This window comes from Salvia hispanica, chromosome 6, assembly GCF_029641045.1.
Source record: "Salvia hispanica isolate PSC_SH4W2 chromosome 6, Shi_PSC_v1, whole genome shotgun sequence".
NCBI lineage: Eukaryota > Viridiplantae > Streptophyta > Magnoliopsida > Lamiales > Lamiaceae > Salvia > Salvia hispanica.
The window spans coordinates 13,925,470-13,939,024 of NC_142697.1; the positions used below are offsets into that span (position 1 = coordinate 13,925,470).

General features: G+C 32.2%; 1 long non-coding RNA gene across 1 annotated transcript; it reads right to left on the reverse strand.

Annotated features, from left to right (window-relative positions):
- Positions 1-3,791: 3,791 nt before the first annotated feature.
- On the reverse strand, positions 3,792-6,063 carry LOC125208017 (uncharacterized). Its single transcript, XR_007174045.2, has 2 exons — positions 5,935-6,063; positions 3,792-4,259 (listed from the first exon to the last, which is right to left on the reverse strand). It is a non-coding gene; the product is annotated as an uncharacterized LOC125208017 (long non-coding RNA).
- Between the last annotated feature and the right edge of the window lie 7,492 nt (positions 6,064-13,555).

The window sequence follows — 13,555 nt, forward strand, 5'->3', positions numbered from 1 at the left end:
CGATAAACGTGGTCTAACAGGTCGATGGGTCCTACAATATAATTTAATATGAGAAAAAGTATATTTTTACCTTACCAAACTTTATGGTATAGTATTTCGGTATATACCGAATTTTTTCAGTATGACGAATTTTAATACCGATATCGTACCTCAATTCCGGAATATTGTACCAAAATTCAGTAATGTACTTTTGCAGTATACTAGATTTTCAAGATCAATGAAAAAATGATAATTAAATTTTTAGAAAATTATTTATAGATTTTATAATTTTAAAAATATATTAAATATATTTTATGTATAATTACATTTATATTTCATGGTAGATATATAATTAAAAATATGTTAAATATATTTTATATGTAATTATGTGATATTAGTAGCACATTATATGTAAATCTAGATAGATGGAATAACGGGCACAATATGTAGAGAGATGCATGTGATCCAAAATGGCATCAGCATCTAAGCTTCTTCAAATCTTCAAAATAAAGCTTTCATGCACTGCTACTGCCATGCAACCTCATTGGATTGCTCTTCACATGCTCCACCAAATCGTAGACTTTGAAAAAAGTTCTTTTCAATTTCTGCAGTTCTTCTCTAACCCTCCTATCACATTAATCTCTTTCCATATTATAGGTCCCATAGATTCCAGCCGATTCTTCACAAAACCAAATATTGAGCATCCGATGCTCACAATAATAGATTTTGTCATATCTCAATGACAGTAAAAAGATTAATTTCACATTTCTTAGTAAACCTCCTCCATCATTTGGGGTGAGGAAGATGCAATTATCCGTGAGGAAGTATCGCGATCGAACCGATTGTGGCACACCCACTCAGACAATGTATCAAACACTTGCAATGCAACAAACAATAAAACAAGAACGAAGACACAATAGGATTACGTGGTTCGGTTCAATGAACCTACGTCCACGGGGAGAAGATGGAAACTATATTGATCACGGTTTTGGAACAGATACAAGACACACACATGAATCAAGAAATGAACTACACACTATCATCAACACTAGCCAACACTCAAGCAATCCTATCAATGAAAACTCAATCAAGATAATTGCAACTCATATACTGAATTTCGGTATGCCGCGGTATATAAAAATCTATATGTTACTTTATCAAAATCTTTCGTTAAAGTACCAACTGTACCGAAAATAAATATGCCAAAAATTCAATTACTTTGATATTTTTCGGTACAATAAGGTCGATATCGGTATTTTTTCCTACTCCTATTTATACTAAATGATAAATTGACATTGCATTTCACAAAAAAGGAGTAATGTGCTACATGTACTATTATTATGAGATTATCATATGTGAGAATCACTTTTGTTTGATGCAAGTATTATCTTCATCACCCATTAAATGTCTTATATTTTCTTATTTGGTCGATTCCAATAAATATCTCATTTCATTTTTATTACTTTTGATAAATGGACCATACATTCCACAAAGGCATCCTACTCACAATTATTATAAAACTAATAGTAGTATATTAAAGTGGAGTTCACAATTCACTAACTTTTTCCATCCACATGCCTTTACAAAGTTAAACAATTTCTTAAAGCCTGCACCAGTCAAATATGACACATTTATTGGGGACCGGTGGGAGTACTTCACATGTGAGCATCAATTTCATTTATTCTTTGTTTTATTTTATACAATTAGTTTAGTTCTAATGTATTAAAAAAATTTATTTAAAATTTTTAATTTTATAAAATTTATGTAAATCAAAGCTTAATTTCTATAGTTGAAGTTATGGAGAATGAGCAAATTGAGATTTGATTTTTATAAATTTTGTGAAATTAAAATTTTCAATAACATTTTTAATGTATTAGAATCAATTTAAATAGATAAAACAAAACAAATAACGTTAATTAAGATATGTAGAATATTATATCCCTACATTTCATCGACTTATTTCACTCGTTATATAAAATGAGAAATATATTCCATTAACTTTTTTTCTGCTGCTTTCATTTACTTTCTTAACATTTGTCACAAGTCAAGCAAGAAGTCCTACTATGAGATGGAAGGAGTATGTTTTTCCTGGTAATAATAATTGCCATTTAAATCATATTAATCCATAATTTTTTAACTAAAGTCTTAAATCATAATTTTAAAAGAGTGAACTACATCAAAAGTCCCTGACCTTTCCGGTTGTGACACTGCAGGTTCCTCAGAAAAAAAAAATATCTCCGGAAGTCTCTAACCTTAATCATTATCACATATCTTGTTTTTTCTAACTAAATTACCCTTCAGCCCTAAAAGGGCATTTTGGTCATATCAATTAGAATCTGCAGTGGTGGCCTGCATGTACTCTTCATTACTGTTCATGTCAGGGATTGATGGGATTTGACTATTGTGCAGCGCATTGTTGTGTGCATACTCCAATTTATGAATGAACTAATAAAATTCAAATTTTAAAAATTTGTAAGAATATTTCTTTTGAAAATAAAACAAATAAATATAAAAGAATTATCCTCAACTCAAAAACTAACCTCTACAACTCAAATCGATTAATTTTATTTTTGTGTTTTCACCATTTCGATTAAACTTCATCAAGATTACATGTAAAATTGATTAAAAAAATATTGTCTTCACTTAATTGTTCTTTTCAAATATTCTAGATATTATCAAATAATCAAATTTATGGAGGTTGGATAGCATAACTATGATATATTGCTTGGTTGACATGTATCGATAACTACTAGACTTTTTCGAAAAGTTCATCTTCATTTTCTAGTATTGAAAATTGAATAAGAACTAAAATTTAGGCAAATTGAAATTATGCTCTTCAATTAACAATAACAAATCATTGGCACAATTCACAGATTCTACATCCACACCCAAAAATTCCCGAACTCCAAATGCGAAAACCAAAATTTCCCAACCCCAAGAACAAATGTCGACACCATCCACATCCACGACGGCAGTTAGCAAAGGTAGGAGAAGCCAGACAAGTTTAGTCGCAGGGGTGAGGGAGAGATGGACGTCGCCAGATTAAGGTGAAATAGGGAACATCGAGATGGGCACAAAGGAGACGCGGGCCGACGAGCCGTCGGAGCGTGACAATAATAGCAACCGAACAACAGATTGTTCAAAAAAAGATACGAATCGAGACTTTAATGGGGCAATCGAACAGGGCCTAAGTGTTAATGTTTACAAAATTCAAACAATTCATAACTTCATTCCACTCTTCACTCCCACACCCGCCTAAACACTCACTCTCTGTAAACCCTCCCTCTTTGAAGACTCTTGTATGAATGGATCCTCAGGCGCCAAAATGAGAGAATGAATTGAAGTGAGAGAAGAGAAAAGAAAGTAAGAGAAGAGAAATGAATTGAAGCAAAACCCTTGAAATATAGCAAGGGAAATCATACAACTTTAGAAATACGTATCAAATATGATTTGAGGTCTGCAAGTCAGTGTAGGTGTGTGCAGAGTAGGTATGCAGGTTGATGGTACTTTGACCCAAATGCCCTTCAAGACATTTGGGTATTTTGGTCCGAAAATTGGCTACAAAAACAAGATACGTGATTATGTTTAAGGTTAGAGACTTTCAGAGATATTTTTTTTGAGGGACCTGCAGTGTCACAACCGGAAAGGTCAGTGACTTTTGATGTAGTTCACTCATTTTAAAAATTTTCTCAATTTCTCCATAGAAATTATGGAGAAAATTTTAATCATGATGAAACACTTGAAAAAATTAAAAAAATTATTACTCGCTCCGTCCCATAGAAATATGCCATATTTCCTTTTTCATCCGTCCCTTAGAAATAGTCAATATCCATTTAGGGAAACCTTTTTCTCCTTCTTTTTCCTTTATCATTTAAGGGCTCCACCGCCCTCTACACAATTTCAACTACTTGTTCTACTTCTCTATTACTTTACCAATTACACATTAAAACTCGTATCGACCCCAAATGACCTATTTCTGTGGGATGGGGGAGTATAATTTTATATACCATTTTAAAACTTACGAAATTGAATAAATGTTAAATGACAATTTGTTGGGCCAATGATATACACCGATGGACACAAGGATATCCATGAAACTACCACACTTATTTCCCACACTCGGAGCCACAAGGAATCCGAGAATAAGGATACGCTCATTTGTTATCTCTCCTAATAGACGCTAGTTAATGTATCTCTCTCTATTTCTCTTCACTCTTGCGCTTTACTTCTTCCTTTTAAAGTTGACGATCATAAGAGGATTTGTAACACCCCAATCAGATCTGCGATCAACCGAGTAAGAAATGTCACAATTCTGATACCATAAAGTATGATAATACCCACTATACAACTAGTGATTGATCAAATTTAAGATTTCACAATTCTAATACGATAACGAGATACACTGTATTAATTAGGACCTACTTAGAACCACTTAATAATTTGGATATCACATAGCACAAAATTCTCAATTATTTCCCTGTAGTCTTGACAAATATTCACAACAACATCAATAGTAGTTTCTAACATCAATCAATAACTTCAATATCCTCATATTTAACATGAATAATCTTATTATCATCAACAATATCATGAAATATCACATTTTCATCAACAACCATATCGCTCGATCTCAAATCATAAGTACTTGAACACTCTACTAGCGATAACTCATATGAGGGTTCCAATAACTTGCATAGGGATGATGATAACCCACATAGGGTGTCAATAATCCACACAGGGGTGACGATAGCCCACATATAGAGTGACGATAACCCATATAGGATGACAATAACCCACATAGGGGTGCCGATAACCCATATAGTGTGACAATAACCCACATAGGAGTGACGATAACCCACATAGGGGTGACGATAACCTACGTAGGGGTGCATAATCATCACATTTAGCCATACTTCAGATTGCAACACATCATTTCCATTTTATTATAACTCATGATCCAATTCGAACAATTATTATCACATAATTCACAATCAAACCATTTTATATGATAGTAATCATTTATTAATTATATACTTAACACACAGACACAAATATCTCACATAAAAGCTTATAAAATCATATAATTAGCACACATTACTACGTCATATTGCTATTCTCAAAGTGTGTAATCATATAATTAATGTTTAATAATTTCTGCTCTTACTTAGTAAATTCCTCACATTTTATACTAGCATTTATCATTATCATAGTCTATATATTCATGATTAAACGGAAGTGTTAGGGTGTCACCACCTCTTAAAATAACATCATACCACCATTCTTATCTAATAATTTGTACACGTGGACGAATAATAAGCTGTCATGTAGCAAAAAAAAGGGTAAAAAACACGGCCAACAATATGCAACACTGTATACCACAATTTTTCTTAGACAACAATATCCAACATGCTATAGCAATCTATAGATTGTTGTGTAGCGTTTATAATATTGATGTGTAGCGTTTATAATATTGTTGTATATGTGGTGTCACAGTGTCACTTTAAGAGGTGTCGTCATTTTAACACAAACACATGATTAAATCCTTAAAGTAAACTTATTAGCCATAATATTTTAGGTTTTAACTTTAATTTGTAATAATACACTCAATGTCTTTACAATTTCCAACAATATCATCATATGCATTCTATCAAGTCTAAATTAAATATATGCATTTATTATTATAATTACTACTTATCATACTTCTTATAACCAATAGTTCTACTGCCCAAATAAAAGTGACGGTATTTCTTATCCTCATTATAAGTTCCATTTTCATTTCATTTTCTATCTCAAATCATATTTACCATATCATAACCACCAGATATTAACCAATAATTCAACAAATAATCCTCGTACATAATTCCTAACATTTTCTTTTTGAATTTCCAAATTATATCAACTCAACATTTCTTAAATTTTAAGCTATAAAAATAAGCTGTGATAAGAGAGTGTTACCTCGATTATATCTTCTACAATTGTTGACATATATACATTTATTTCTTCAATTTTTCTTGAGAGTATCTCTAAAATTGGGAAGGTGGTTCCTTGTTTATTGGAGAAAAACAGAGAGGCCAAGATGTGCTGTAGAATAATACCCCCCTCCCAAATGACTATGTTCATTCTTATATACGTGGTCTAAAATTCTTTATTTAATTGAGCGGTGAAAGGATTGGACAAATGGCATTCTTAGATTTAATTTAATTGTTTATTACCTCTCTAGACTATTCTACATAAATCATAAATCAAAAGATAAAATATCTCAATTGCTAATCTGAATTCTGCCACCACTTTTTAACATATTAAGAGAGATAGTTATTTTAGACCATCAAAAGAATTCTTAATAATATGTTATGGCCTATAGACTAACCCATACAAATGTGTTCATGTAAACTTAGCCTCTAATCTCTTCAATTCCCATCATATGAGACTTATAACATTTACTAACTATAATTATTAATTATTCCTATTTTCAAAATCTATTCTTGACAGTCAAAAACCATAAATTGTCAATAATTAAATCGAAACATTGTATTTCTTCTAGGGTCATTTTTGGAATGTTACAGGATTGCACTAAGAGAGTCCTCTTATATTACTTATAGCATTACAATGAGTGGATGAGATTAAACCTTACGAATTTCAGTAAATAGTAGATAAAATATCAACAAATGGGTAATTTCAACACAAGTACACGAAAATATCAACACAGATTTATTGAGATTTTACATGCATTATATTGAAAATGTTTAATGTATTTTTTGATAAAAAAAATCTGATTATCAACATATATGAAACCTGAAATAAAAGTTATCAAATTTCATCATCCGAACGTTGTCGGAATGCAATTGAGATCTCGTTTGAATACTTACAAAATTACCTTTAATTTGATATATTTTTTACGAAAATATAATTTATATCGAGAGAGTTACGTAAATTTAAAGTTTTGGGATTATTTTAATAAGAGAGAATTGACACTAATACACTTTAATTTTATTTAAAAATTATTTTAATTTTATTTAAAAATTATTTTAATTTAAAATATAATCCATTTGAGTTTATATCAACCACTATATCTCCTAATCTAATGATTAAGAATTAATTTTAATTTTAAATTATTAATTAGTTAGCAATTGATTATATCCTTGCACTAAGATATGCAACTTCAAGCTTGGCTATGGATGTGAACTACACAATTCTTTCTAAAGTTGTCTGGCTCATATCAACGATGCCATTAAGGGAATATGGATTATTGAGTCTGATTCATATGTGGCTTCTCAAACGGTTTTTAATCTGTTTGCTAGGTAAAATCATACTTTTTCATCTCATGTTATGAAAGTCATGTCGTATTGTATTGTTTGCTAATATCGTTTTCTTTTTCAAAAAATAGATTGGAGAAAAATATTGCTCCTCTGTCTAAACTAAGTTGAATCGTATTTCTTTTTGTGATAACCAAATTAGGTTGAGTCATTTCCTTTTTTGAAAAAAACAAAACATCCAATCATCATATTTTATTCCATCACCTACTTTATTCTCTTTTTATCTTTCTTATTGTATTCATCTCTCCTATTTTTCAACAAAATTTCTTAATCTCTGAGCCTAAAAATTTAGTTTAAATTGTGTTTTAGTGAAGTGTAGCAAGCATATATCATTAACTATACAAACTCATGATTAACTTATCAATTAAAAAATGATTCAATTACATCGTTGGTTTTTGTATAGTATTTTCTTATATACTCACGTTGCTTGCTTTTTTTTAATCTACTTGGGACATATAATGAGGATCTATATAACACTTGGATCGGTCAAGCTATGTCGTACGGTGTCAATTTTTGCCATTTGCGCATTTGATCTCGATACATTATTTCAATGTACTGGCACAATTATCTACTATTGGCTTGCACTATCTATATGTTCTTGAACATCGCAGCCATAACATATGCATGTCGGCTTGCACTATCTGCCATAACATTTGCATGTCGGAAAATATAAAGAGAAATTGGCTTGAACATCGCAGCTATAACATATGTGACTTGGACATGTCTCGCAATTGATAGTAGATGTCTCATTTCTTCTTGTCCACTCCAGAACCAACTAGATATTACGGTTCATGGTATTAGTAAGACTAAGCACTATACAAATAACTTCTATTAAGATATATTAAGTTATTATTCTGAGAGCATTGATTTCATTAAGAGATGTGTGATCAAAGCAAAAACACCGATTTGACCTGAAAACACAAAAAATCACCGGTTTGAACTGAAAACACCAAAAAAATCACAATTTGCTAATTTTTGGGTCTTAACAATGGATTATATTTGGTGTAGCATTGGTTTGAATGATTGCTTAAACTATTGAGCTTTAATAATGAGCTAATATTTGTGGGCCTATGTAAATTGGGCTTTGTGATTCGCCACAATTTGGATGTCATGCACATAGAGGGGAATGTTTTAGATAATAACTTCAATACCAAGGAAAGACGAAAGACAATGTTAATGCAAGAAGGGATTTGGAATTGCTTGGTATACGACCCGAGCTTTGGCCCCATGGTGGAAAATATCATAAGGCTGATTACACGCTTGACAAAGAAAGTATGGAATTACTGCCCAAGTGGCTACACGGTTTGAAATTCCCAGATGGTTATGTTTCCAATCTATTAAGGTGCATTGATATAAAGAAACATAAGTTGTTCGGTATGAAAATCCACGACTGTCATGTGTTTATGCAACGATTGTTACCAATTGGACCCCGTGAGTTACTTCCACACAGAGTATGTGAACCTTTGACCGAGTTGAGCAATTTCTTCAGAGATCTTACGGCTACGGTGATAAGGAAAATTGATATGACAAAGTATAATGAGTCGATTGCAGTTACTTTGTGCAAGCTTGAGATGATATTTCCCCCGTCTTTCTTTTTACTCCATGGAGCATCTTCCAATCCACTTAGCATATGAGGCGTTGATCGCAGGTCCGGTGCATTTTCGATGGATGTGTCTATTTGAATGGTACATGCTCAAGTTGAAGTTAGATGTCAAGAACAAAGGTGCAGTTGAAGCATCTATATGTAATGCGTATTTGACTGAGGAAGCATCACATTTCTGCACTTATTACTTCGAATCACATGTCCATTGCCAAGGTAGAAATGTTCCTCGTAATGATGATGGAGAAGGTTTTGCTCACCCCAAAGATATGCTTCCAATTTTCACATATGATACGAGATGTGTTGGGAATGGACAAACACGATTCTTGTCAGAAGTGGAATACAAAGCGGCACAAACTTAAATATCACTTCCTCCGTCCCGGCTAAGATGACACATTGCTTAGCCGGCACGAGATTTTAGGAAATATTGGTTAAAGTGTTTAATTGAAGAGAGAGAAGGTGGGTGTAAGTGTTAAAGTAGAGAGATAAAGAAAGATAAATATTTTAATAGGAGTGAGAAAAAGTGGCTGAGTGTATTAATTGGAGAGAGAAAGTTACCAAAAAAGAAAACGTGTCATCTTAATTGGGACAAACTAAAAAGAAAACGTGTCATCTTAAGCGGTGCGGGGGAGTAGTTAATACTCAAGAAGCAAAGGAATTCGAGTAGTAAGTTTGATTTGCTCAATACTCGTTTATTTAACTAACTATATGTTATTTAGCAATTTTTTTTATAAAATAGTATGTTCATTGCACAATTGTGTGGGTGGATTCCGGGAATAACACCTCCTCAGATATAGCAACAATTAGAAGATCATTATGCATCATGGTTCAAAGAATATGTAAGTTTTCTACTCCATCCGTTCCATAGAAATAGAGTCATTTTGTCATTTTGGTACATTCTATAGTAATAGAGTCATTTCCCTTTTTAGTAAAAGTCAACACATTTTTCCACACATACTTTACTCGCTCTTACTTTTTTCTCTCTTCATCTCTCTACCTTTTTTCTTTTTCCACTTTATTTTCCCTTTACTTAACTCACCTAACACAATTTTTCTTAATCTCCGTGCCGAAAAGAAACGCCTCCATTACTATGGAACGGAGGGACTATATTTTTTTCTTTGTACATTATTTGTCGAAAAATATACTTATTCACATTTCAGAATATCATTTCCCCACATTTTACCAACTTATTTCACTCATCATATAAAAATGAGAAATATATTCTTTTAATTTTTTTTCATCTGCTTTCTTTTTTATTTCATAACATTCGTCCCGAGACAAGCAAGGAGTCCTACTATGGGAAGGAAGGAGTATATTTTTCCTACTAATAATTGCCATTTAAATCATGTTAATCCCATAATTTTTAAACTAAAATATAAAATCATAAATTTAATATTTTTTCAAATTTTCCATAAAAATTAAATTAATATAAAAAAAATTAAATATGATATGATAACAAAATATGTCAGTTTGGATATATTGGCATATTTTATGTAAAATTATAATGGCATTGTTTTGTTTTCCTATCATATTTGATTTTATATAAAATTGAATCAAAAGTTAAAATGACAATTATATTATCATTTTTTGTTGTTAGGTCAAGGATATACACCGATGGACCAATTGACTATTCAACGTGCTGATTTGTAGGCAATTCAAAGAGTGCGACCGCTAATCCAATGATTTTAAGGTTGCTCTTTGGGGCAACTATCCTTGGGCCTATCAACATATGACTGATAACAGAAAATGTCAACATAACGTCAACATTGTCAACTAATTGACGTTGTATTGACATTTTCTGTTGACGTTATTTGTCTGTCGACATCAAATCTTGAAATCTAACGGTCCATATATAAGTTTAGAGTTTGTATGAAAGATGCAGTTTGCCATTTTAGATTTTATCACTACCATATTTTCAAGTATATATATCAACTACACTAAATGCCACCTCTCAAATTATAAAAACATTTCGCATATACTTTACTTTTTCCCCTTTTCAAGTCAAATCTTGGCTACACCACTACACTCACCGAACTCAACACTAACATGCATACCAATTATGTGCTTAGGTTTGGCATGCTAGCACGAATCAACTAGATTCATATAAACAGACTATTGCAAGCATTATCGAAGCTGACCTTATACATGTCTGGTAAGATTTTTATATGACTTCGACAGATTCACATGATGTTTACCAAACTTGTACACGCATGTTTAATAAGAATTGCGTGAATTCAAACAATTGATACCACATAAGTATATTAAACGTGTGCTATGCAGATGCGAATAGGTGCACATTTCGCGTGTTGACGATGAAAATCGTGCGTTCGACTGTACAAGATTAAGTGTTGCACTAATTATCTATAGAAGTTGTCGACTAAACACATTTGAATTTAAGAATTTAATTTTAAATGCACATAAATAACGTTAATACCCCGTATCTTTGGAATCAGGGTAAGAGCCAATGTATTGGGGGGAGGGGGGGGGGGGGCATATCTATACATTTCGTTTTTGCTAATTTACACCATTTATTTACTAAATGCTCCCATCTTCTTCAAACTTTTCTTTATATATATTTTTGCCCCTCTTAATATTATTTCCTGGCTTTGTCCCTCTTTGAAATGATTATAAAATTTCATACATCTGAAAAAATCAACTAATAAACTAATCAATCAATCGCAGTGCAATCTCCTTTTCCATTTATTCATTTTCCTGCCCCTCTTAAGATTATTTCCTGGCTCCGTCTCTATTTAAAATGATTATAAAATTCCAAACATATGAAAAAATCAACTAATCAAGTAATTAATAAATCAAAGTGCAATCTCCTTTTCCATTTATTCATTTTTCCTACTCTAGTTCAAGTGACGATAACTCGTGTCTCTACCAGAAACTCAGCAAATCTTATACTTCCTCCGTCCACAAAAAATAGAGTAATTGGTGTACGACACGGGTTTTAATGTAGAATTGGTAAAGTAAGAGAGAAGGGAAAAAAGTAAGAGAGAAGGAGAAAAAGTAAGTGAGAAGTAGTGTTAGTGGAATGATGTGTAGGGTTATTATTTGTCGAAAACTTTACATAAATGAATGTACTCTATTTTGGTGGACGAAGGAAGTATGATTTTGGCCAGTGGCGGATGCAAGATTTTGATACTGGGGGATCCAAACTAACGTTAACAATTGTTGCATATTTTTAGTATCAACAACGCCAAAAACAATCACACATGACCAATACACATAATGTGAGCTAAATAATTTGAGAATGAGCAATATAAATTAAAGTGCACAGACAGTGTAAACGCCAAAAAAAAAATAAAAAATATAGTTTTAAATAAAAAGCATAACATATATTATAATTAAATTTACTAATATGATATATGCCTAATATAACTAAATAAATATTTTTATTCTTAGATTATAAAAATTATTAGTTTGTGATGTTACATTAACAATATTTACATAAAATAAAAAATAAACAAAATTATATAAATTATTGGTGTAAAAAAACATGAATGAATTAATTATCAGCTAATGAATTAACTATGAGAATCGAACAAATGAAATACTCCATCCGTCCACAAAAAATAGAGCACATTTATCATTTTTGGTTGTCCACAAAAAATTGAGCACATTCATTTATGGAAAGTTTTCAACAAATAATAACCCTACACATCATTCCACTAATACTACTTTCCACTTACTTTTTTTCCTTCTCTCTTACTTTTTTCCTTCTCTCTTACTTTACCAATTCTACATTAAAATCTGTGTCATACACCAATTGCTCTATTTTTTATGGACGGAGGGAGTAATTAGTAGACAAATGAATCAATCTAGCTATAGAAAATAAAAGAATCCTAAATAAATTAATGGATAAATGATTCTATTTAGCTAAATAGCATAAAATCCAAAAATCAACAAATATCTGCTACAAGTAGGATTCGAACCTGCAACGTCCGAGATGCTAGGCCAGCCCCCCAACTAGAGGTGCCCACGGTTCCAGAACCGGCGGTTATGGTTCGGAACCGCCGGTTCCAGTTTTGGAAATTGCCGAACCGGAAGCGAACCGCGAGGGTGTTTCGCGGTTATGGTTCCAGTTCCAAATCCGTCGGTTTCAGTTTCGGTTTCGACCGGTGGTTTTCTGGTGGATTTTTACGATTTTTTCACGGTTCTGAACTGCCGATTTTTTGCAATTCCGGCTTGGTTTCACGGTTTTCTGGCAATTTTTCGCAGTTTCGTCATGGTTTCGGTTCAAAATTTTTTGAACCTGATCCAAACCATGGTTCAAAAATCGACGGTTTCGATTTGGGTAAATTCTCACGGTTTCGGTTCAGAACTGTAACCGCCAGTTACGATTTTGGTTTTAACCACCGGTTTTCAGTAAACCTTGAGCAGATCTATTCCTAACCAATTGAGCTATGGAATGATACTGTAAGTACTGGATGAATACTACTCTCTCTGTCCCCGAATAAGAGTTACTAATTTCCATTTTGGTTCGTCCCCAATTAAGAATAGCACTTCATTTTTACCATAAATGGTAAGTAGGTCCCACATTCTACTAACTCATTTCACTCACATTTTATTATAAAACTAATATAAAAATGTGGTCCCACATTTCACTAACTTTTTCAACCAACTTTTTTTTACATTTCTTAAAACCCGTGTCCGGTCA